This window comes from Hordeum vulgare, chromosome 4H (genome assembly GCF_904849725.1).
Source record: "Hordeum vulgare subsp. vulgare chromosome 4H, MorexV3_pseudomolecules_assembly, whole genome shotgun sequence".
NCBI classification, from domain to species: domain Eukaryota; kingdom Viridiplantae; phylum Streptophyta; class Magnoliopsida; order Poales; family Poaceae; genus Hordeum; species Hordeum vulgare.
Genome location: NC_058521.1, coordinates 183,251,797 through 183,261,584, shown reverse-complemented (window position 1 = coordinate 183,261,584; position 9,788 = coordinate 183,251,797).

Genomic DNA, 9,788 nt, shown 5'->3' with positions numbered 1-9,788 from the left:
CATCCTCCACCGCAAACAGGAGGAGAACCAGTACTCTGAGAGGACTTGTACCTCTCATCATCCCAAATGCTCCTCGCTCCAACCCTAAAGGTCGGTGGTCCATGCGCCAAACTCCGCGACGAGCTATACCGGTTGGGGCTGCATCCACCGAGCACAGGATTGCTGGGACAGGGGGCGGAGGAAAACATATTGGCTGCCCCTTCAACCAAGAGGAATATATATCGATCATTCAATTTTCCACAGTAATGACTGCCTTGACCGTTCCTGACCCTTAGCCGAATTATTTAGGAGGCGTACACAACCGTCTTTACCCAAAGACGCTGCCAAAGTGTCCGACAATCATCAAAATCCGAGGTCCTCTACTAATGCACGAGTTCCGTATATGGACTTACTTCCTCACAAACCCGCATAGTTCTCAGCAACTCATCCCGAAGCCAAAAGCTTGATGAATCATTGGCGACGAAAGGAGTCTGTGCGCCACCTTGTTTTTCCGGAACAGGAGCTTAATGCTTTTAACTCTGCAAACATGCCTTGGGGCTGCGAGAGCCGGACTCGAAGAAGCGGCAAGGTGAAGTATTCCCACGTGAAGTTAAGTCATCGATTTTTGGTAACCGGACATAAGTTCGGACCCAGTAGCCCCCCAGCTTTAGTGTGGTCGGTACAGCCGAATTAAGGTTAAGGGTCGATTAATAGTTTACCATCATGCATGCTCTATATAAAGAGAACAAGAAACTGGCCAAGGATTTCGAGCTAAGCCAGAACGAGTTGCAAGCTAGAAGGTCGAACTAGAAGGGGTGAAGAAGTTCACCGCAGAAGCACACAGTGAGTAAAATTATTTTGCAGTATGCAAGATTTCCATGGGATTAACTTTATAACAGAAAACTTTGTCGTAACATACGAATCTATAATGCAATTGCAAAAATACCTCGACGCATCCCGAGAGTCTCAGAGGTATGCCAAATCTCAGCTTGAAGCTAGTCATCGCATATTAAAGTGAGGTCATGAAGAAAATAACCAGCTCAAGGAGGATAATAAGCAGAAACCCGAAGAGATTGAGAATTTGAAATCTCAATTGGTGCAAAACCATGAAGAGGATTGGAAATTAAAGGGTGGTCTATTCTGTAAGTAAAATCCCAATCCTGGAATGTGATAAGTCACTTTTTATTGCATTATTTGTAAAGGTGTGCACTTCCTTTTGACCAGGTCTCTTAACTGGTCATCCCGAGGAAAAGGCGAGCTCCTTCGTGGGGGACTTGTTCAAGGAGCTATCCATTGTACATGAGAGAGCTCTAAAAGCTATGAGGAGTATGGTCAAATCGCGATGGCAAAATGAAAGTCCTCCGCATAGGATGGCCGAGCTTGCCGAGCGTTTCAAAGGAGCTCGGAGTCGCTTCAAGCTATGGAAGACTTCGCCCTTCCACGAAGGATATTGGGAGGCATGGGGTATGGTGAAGACCCGCTTCACTCAACAGAATCAAAAACACAAGGCCCGGGTTGGGCCCGCAAGACCGGATGGCAAAGAGATTCTGCTTCATTCGGTTTACGACCAAGTGATGCCCGCCACCCGTCTTTCACAAGAAGACTGCGCCTTAGATGCTATAATAGATCATCTTGACCATTCGCCTAACGTGTGATGATATGTAATTTTTATATTCGTGTAGCAAGACACTTTATTCCGTGTTTTAATATTATGTCATTAATCGGCCATCGGCTTCTACCTCCCGTGTCAATAATTGGGTAGTGTTCCGTACTGTGTATCATGTGGTAATAGGAACTGATTAATGCAATCCGGGCATGTGGTGCAAACAGATAGAAAGCGCACAGTAGGATCATGTTATATTACGATGAGATGTAAGAAACATCTTCTGAAGAGAATAATTCCTTTATGGGTTCCTTTCTTCGGGGTGCAATGGAAAATGTAGGTGTTAGAGATACATATCCTTGTAGTGCGGATAGCTGCTATTTCGAGATGAACAACCCTTTTTGTAGCGAAGATTGCCGATTATATGAACCTCATTCATAGCCGATCATGTTGTATCTTAAGAAGAGCTAGCTTTCGGCTTCACCCGTCTGAGGTATGTATCCGAGCAAACCGGTCGTAACAACCACAACGGTGCCCCCTTTACCTCCTAGCCGAACATTCAGAAACATAGGGAGTAAGCACAAGAACAAGGCAACCCAGCTTTGCAAGAATCTCAAGTCCAATTGATGCATATGGTGGCATAGATCAATATTCAGTCGAGGCATATAGTACATAAAGGTGCGGGAGAAATAAATACTTTGGTCAGCTTCGCTATAGAAGCTCCAAGGTGAAATCAATGTAGACACTCTATTTATCATGAATGTATTCCGGTAAATGCTTCAAATAATTCCGTTGATCCGAACATATCCTGGGAAAATTTAAGTGAGCCTACGAAAGTAAAATAAGAAAACTTGAAGAAAGAAGAAGTGTAAGGTAATGAAGAAGGGAGCAACGTCGGTCTAGCCATAGAAACGCCGAAGACGAGCTGCATTCCATGGTTTTGACTCGAGGCAATTAACCCCTCGGTCACGCATGCGATAACCTCCTCCTATTAGGACTTCAGCAATTATAAAAGGGACCTCCCAATTAGGGTTAAGTTTATGCTTCTGCTTCTCTGGGAGGTGTATGACGAGTTCGCCCATGTTGTATGCCTTTGCCCGGACTTCTCTACTTCGATAGCACCGAGCTTGCTCTTGATAAAAGGTAGAACGGGCCCGAGCTATATCACGCTCGCCTTCCAATGCATCCAAGTTGTCTTGCCGATCTAACTCAGCCTCTCTTTCCTCGTACATGCGTACCCGAGGTGCATCATGGATGATGTCGCAAGGGAGGACCGCTTCGGCCCCATACACAATGAAAATGGTGTGTACCTTCTTGAGGGATTCGTGGTGGTGCGCAGGCCCCATAGCACGGAGTCGAGCTCCTCCACCCAATGGAAGTCAGATTCCATGAGAGATTGGACCAGCCGAGGTTTGATACCACTAATAATGAGACGATTGGCTTGTTCCACTTGCCCGTTTGTTTGGGGTGATATACCGAGGCATAATCAAGCTTAATGCCCAAGTTTGCGCCCCCATCTTTGTCTTCCTGGGTGGTGAAGTTGGATCCATTGTCCGTTATTATGTTGTGCGGGACACAATAATGGTGTACGATGATGGATATGAATTCAATCACTAGCTTTGCTTTGGCAGGGCTTACTGGTTTGGCTTCGATCCACATACTTAACTTGTCCACCATAACGAGGAAGTATTTCTCTTTCTTGGCCCCCCCCTGTAAGTGGCCCGACCATGTCCAGCCCCCAAACCGCAAAAGGCCAGGAGATTTGAATTGTCCAAACAGCCGTTGGGGGCATGTGGCTTTGATTTGCAAAGAGTTGACACCCTACACAATGTTGATCGAGTGTGTGGGCGTATTCTCGGGCTATGGGCGAGAAGAAAACGGCTCTAAAATCCTTGTTCACAAGGGCCAGTTCAGCTGCATGGTGGCCGCCCATACCTGCTTGTACTTCGGTCTAGAGTTTGCCTCCCTTCTTCTTCGGAGATGCATCATTGGAGTACTCCCATGGTGCTTTTCTTATATAGCTCACCCTCGTGGACCTTGTAGGCCTTTATCGGCAGATGATACGTCTCACCTCGGTCTTGGTCGTCAGGGAGCTCTTTGCGAAGAAGGTAAGCAAGAAGGGCTCACTCCATGGTGCGATCACTGGCTTGACCTCGTGAGCCGAATGTGTTTCTTCGATTGTGGATCCACTGATGATCTGGTTGTCCCGCTCAGGTATGGGGGTGTAACCTGTGCCACACCATCAGCTGTCGTGCTAGTGTCCTCGTCTTGCCTTACCACGAATGGCTTAAAAAGCCTCTCTAGGAAGGTGTTGGGGGGGACAGGATCATGCTTTGCACCTAAGTGGGCGAGGATGTCTGCGGCTTGGTTATTATCCCTTGAGCCGTGATGGAACTCCAATCCCTCGAACTATGCTAACATCTTGATGACGGCATTTATGTATGCTGCCATTTTTGGATATTTTGCATCGAATCCACCGTTGATTTGTGAGACTGTAACACCCTGTGTTTAACTCTCGTGACTGATTTGACTTATCTCAAAAATTAGTCCCAATTAAAAATTTTGTGAATGTTTGTCATGCTTGATGTGATGTTTGCTTGCTTGCCTATTGCTTGTGTTTGAATCCAATGCTCCTGCTACTCTCCAAACTGAGCTCCTTGACCCAAACCATTGCCTAATGATCATGCCATGTGTGTAGGACCGAAAACTATTTTAACCAAATATTATTTGCACAAAAAAGCATTTCTTTGATTTAAGCTTTGAAAACCGCAAAGTTGGGATTTGTACTACAAGTCCTCAAATTAGGTAAGTTATTTTTCACCAAATGTTTTATTTAAAACCCATTATCAAAATTTATCTTGAAAACCACAATATTGTTATTTTAAAAGTTATTTTACAATTTTATTTAAATGCCTTCCTGTGAGGCCAGAAATAGTCTCTTATGAAGGAAAGTTATTTTTATTGCTTTCAAAATATTTGAGAAAATTTAGGGAAACTCAATGGACATATTTATTCCATATATATGAGTTTCAACACATTGTCATGTTCAAAATATTGGGCAAAACCCTCCAAAACCCTTCGTGCCTATTTCAAGCTTTTGGAACATTTCTATAAGAAATATGCTCCAATTCCTGTAAAATTCTCTAATGTCACCTATGATAAATGTGATGATCTCGCCAAGTTTCATCTCAATCCAAGTTGATTTCATTCCCCTGATTATTCTAAAACCCTATCTGTCCAGGTCCAAATTTGAGCAACTCTACATTGCCAAGTGTCTCCAATTGTGCTCAAATTTGGTAGACGTGTTCTGATACTCTAATAATGCATCCACACTGAGTAGTGCATCAAGTAGAATAGGTGAACTTGTCCCAAGCCCCTCCAAACCCTCTATGTTGATTTCTGACTTTTGGGAAACTTTACAGTATAAGTTTTCTCCATTTGATCCCAAACTTTTTGAGCATGCTTTAATGCTCAAATAGTGCCCCCACACCAAATATTGGATTTGTGGGAATTGATTTGACTAGTTTTGTAAGGAAAAGGCCATTACTGTCCATTTCATGCGTTTTCCAAGTCTACATGGAAAACCTTCTCCATAAAATCCTAAATTTGGTGTCCAAGCTTATTTTCATGTATTATGTGATCCTGTTAAGTTTAATATCAATTGGAATTCATCCGGTAGCCCTAACACCCATCAAACACCTTCTGCCTATTCACCAAAGTTGTTGCTTTGGCCCCTTCCACTATTACCCCCTAGCTTAACTTTTTACCACAACTCTATATAGTTACCTTTTAACTCCAGTAGCTTTGCCATGGCCTGTGGTCAATTATTGGAGGGAGACTCCATGTAGCTACCTCTCCCTTTTACCTTGACACCACCATTTTTACCCCTCTTGCCCCACCTATGCTTAAGATAATGCCCCCACCTCTTTCCAGACAGCCCTTTGCATCCCAAGGCATCATTTCAAACCAAGAGATGGCAAGCTCCTGTAGGAAAAATGAGCATCACTTGTGAAACTTAATTTCTGGCAAAAATGTAGTTTTGAACTACAACTACTAGCTAGACACCTTCCCTTGATCTGGAACTTTACAGTAGTGTAGTCCTTCCCTACCAATCACTACTAGACATAGTTTAACCCCATCATCTCTCCATTAAGTACCATCATTTCTATCCCTAATTTTGCTGTTGCAAACTAAATTGCAGTCAAAACCAATTCAAACAAACTCCACTTGGGTCCAAACTCCAACAATGCTTCGTGGCACGCATGCCTTGCATGCTCGACACCTTGGCATGGCCAAGGGGTGGCCCAGGACACAAAGTGGGGTGGTGACCACCACACTGGCATGCAAGAACGGTGCGCTGCACCTTGTTTCCTTCCTCCAAGCCATATCCGGCTGTTGCAGCTTGTCTAAACGCGCCACGGGACTCCCCTTGACCAGTCCAACCACTTCCCGTCACCAGCTAGCCTCCAAGCTCCATCTGTGGCCCGTGCAACACCCATGCGAGGGAGCACCCGAGAACTCCCGAGCTCTCCCAGTCACCCCCTCTCTTATCCCCACACCCTGAGTGCACTGACCCCCTCTGGTTCACTCCCCCTCCTCCTAAGATACCTCCTGAACCAGCCCATAGCTCCTCCCAGGCTCTATTCCTTGCCACATGGCTGCCATTGACACCGCTCGGCTCCGTTTGGGCCCAAACCAACCGGCCCTCCCTCGCCCGGAAAGAGAGCCTCGACAGGACTCGTTGGCAGTAGGAGTCCTCCGGAGACCAGGGCGTCGTCCCCGACGCTTCGTCGTGCCCCACCAACAGCGGCTGACACCGCCCTCCGCCTCTCCTGGCGAGTTGCTGGCTGCCGGCCATCCCCGCGGCCGTCGAGGCCACCACCTGTAGCGACGTGTTTTTCTGAAAATAATTTCCAGAAAATAGGTCTTTGTGTTCACCAGACCCAGGACTACCGTTAGCTGGTAGACACTCACTTGATACAGGATTTCCAAGCAAAATACAAAATCTGGGTTACAAGACCATAAAGGTCTACTGGGTTGGACAAAAGTCTGAGGATGATGGCGGAAGCGACTCGAGGAATCTCGAGTGTCCATGGGAGTCCATTCCCACAGGAACAGCTAACCAGGATAAATTCCTACCTCTCAAGGTTGCTATCCTGGACTCCTAGGTCCCGGGGTTGATGACATCGTGCTCCTCCCCGAACGCAATCTGGCCAAGACAATAGCCAGGGACAAGCCAGTGAGTACTTTGAATGTACTCGCAAACATCAAGAAAACAAATAAGTTAAAGCAGATGAGATGCATGCAAATTCCACGAACAGTTCTACCATGCCATTAGAATTCAGTCCATGGATGCATTCATCCAGATACGCAATTTTCCACCAATGTTGTATAAACAAGGAAGGAAGTTAATAATGAATAAGAAATAATATGTGTGACGCAGTCGGGCGTCTGAGCAACACCACGGAAGGGGTTTATAAGAAATAATAATAAGCATGCCTCAGTCGGGCGTCTGAGCAACACCACAGAAAGGGCTTATAAGGTATAATAATAAGCATGCCTCAGTCGGGCATCTGAGCGACACCACAGAAAGGGCTTATAAGAAATAATAATAAGTGAAGAATATCCAGGAGGTAGAACCGTCTGTCGTGGTTTTGTCACGGCAGATGTCCTCGTGAAAGGACTTAGTGTTGGAGCCATCGCACCTTGGTGGCGACTCAAAGCGGTTGAACGGGAGCGATACAGAGATTTACCCAGGTTCGGCCCCTCGTGAGGAGGTAAAAGCCTACGTCCTGCTTTCTGTTGTATTGATGGTGTTTCGATTACAAGGAGGGCGTAACTCGCCTGACCTAGCACTCGATGATTTCTAACCTGCTCTCTCCTCCCCCGGGACTCGCCTTTATATACAGGTCAAGTCCTTAGGGTTTACAAGAGTCCTTCTGTCGGGACCCCGATCCTAAACCATAGGAATCCAGGCTGTAACACATCGCATCCCTTTGCGGTCTCATGCACGGTTAACCCCACGGCTGCAGCCTTACCTTAGCCGCGACCGTTTGCGCCTTTTGACTCACGTATGCAATTGTGTCGCTAGCATTCCAATGACAAAGAACCCGGATCGACATGTCTAGTCATAAACTGAAGTGGCAGTTCCGCACAAGGACAGGCATACATGACCCAGCAAAGCAGGTGTCGGTCATCAGCGAATGTAGACGAGTCGTAGCAAGCTACAAGGACTCCATTACATCGCGTGACATTTCCCCAAAGGGGACAGACACAACAGCTAAGAAGGACACACGCCGGTCAACCAATGTGTCCGGATTAGTAGCGAGCTACCATGGCTCGTTGGATCACAAAGGGGCATTTCCCTGTAAGGAGTGCTACTAAAGTTTACGGCTAGGTAATCGAACCCCATACATATCAAGTACGACACACGTACGCATGGCATACCGATATGTATAGATACATCGATGGCATCACAACATAACCATAAACATACAAGCTTTATTTAAGAGGCTCGGAAGAGCCACACACATAATATTACACAGTAAGGGTCTCACGACCCATCATAGCAGTCATTCAGTTACAAGCCAGCGGAAGTGTTTAAAACTGTCTGAGTACAGACAGATGAAACTAGAATGCACATGGCCTGACTATACTATAGACCCAACCTAGGGCCAGATCGTTGCTGGGCACCAGCTACTCGTCGTCGTCGATGTGTAGGAAGAACCCTCCGTTAGGGTCATTAACAACCTCTGCAACAATTATTAAACAAACATGAGTACGGAGGTACTCAGCAAGACTTTAGGATAACTATCTACTCATGTACTACTACATAGCCTTTCACCGGTACCTTTACCAAATCAGGTTCAACACACAACCTTTACTTACTGAACACATTCTCATAATTCTGTTCATCTCCCAGATGACAGACCATACACAACTCTAAGCATAGCATGCATAGCAGGATAAGGCACATCATGGCTCAAGCATCTACCAGGTATGCTACGTTGCAAGGTTTAGCTATTTACTGTGACAGGGACATGTCATGCAAAGGAAGTGGGTTCAACTAACGTGGCAAAAGCATTTGAGCATTTGATCCTAATGCAATAAGTAAGTGCAGGAGCGAGAACATGGGATTTATCGGGATGATCAAAATGGTTGCTTGCCTTGTTGCTCAGAGGAGGGACAATATCCGTTAGTCGGATATTCGGTGGAATCCGGAGGAGCGGAGCCTATCGAAAGAAATGACAACAACCAATAACAAACAAATTCAACAAGATGATGCATGAGCATGGCATGAGGATGCAAGGTGGTATATTATTATAGTTAACATTTAGTAGGTTTGAAGTTGATTTGAATCAAACTCGAATATCACTACAAACGAGGTATTCTCAAATACCATTTTAATTGATTCGACCTGATGCTCAGATCAACTTATATTTAACATGCATGGAGTGACATGTTAGGTTGCTGGTTTCTGATTTGGACAGTGTTTGATCATAACATTTGAAGTGGAATTCAAATGATTTTCAAATTCCATCTTCAAAGCATTTATAAAATTTAGCTTATTAATTATTCTATATATTTGGTCCAGTAACATTTTCAAACATGTTTAAAAATGACATATTCAGATTCCTTGGATTTTTCTGATACTTCTTCATATATAAATTATTTTCATAGGAGTTACACATTAATTTCTACGATTTTCAGAAGTTTTGGCATTTTTCTGGAATTCGTTTAAATCAGAAAACTCTTTACTCCTTCAGCATGACATCAGCAGGTCCAACTGGCCGTTGAAAGTCAAACCTAACCAGTGGGACCCACTGGTCAGTGACTCTGGTCATTTTTAGATTGGTTTTAATCTTAATTAGCTAATTAACCTCAGTGGACCCACATGTTAGTGACTTATCAAATTAATTAAATTTACTTTTGTTAATCCTAAACTCCCAGAGGCTGGCCCCACACGTTAGTGGCTCAGGCCAGCTGAGATCCACCGGCGGCGAGGTCGTCCTCGCCGGCGGGGAGCCTCCGGCGACCACCAGTACGGCGGAGGTGCTTGGAAACGGCGCACAGGGGGCCAAACTCTGGGCGGAGAGCACCAGAGGAACGACACGTCTCCCGCGGGTTCATTTTTGCACTTAGCCGGGGCTGATCTGGCCGGAGATGACGCCGGCGACGAGCTTGGAGGCAGCCAAAGTTCGGGCGT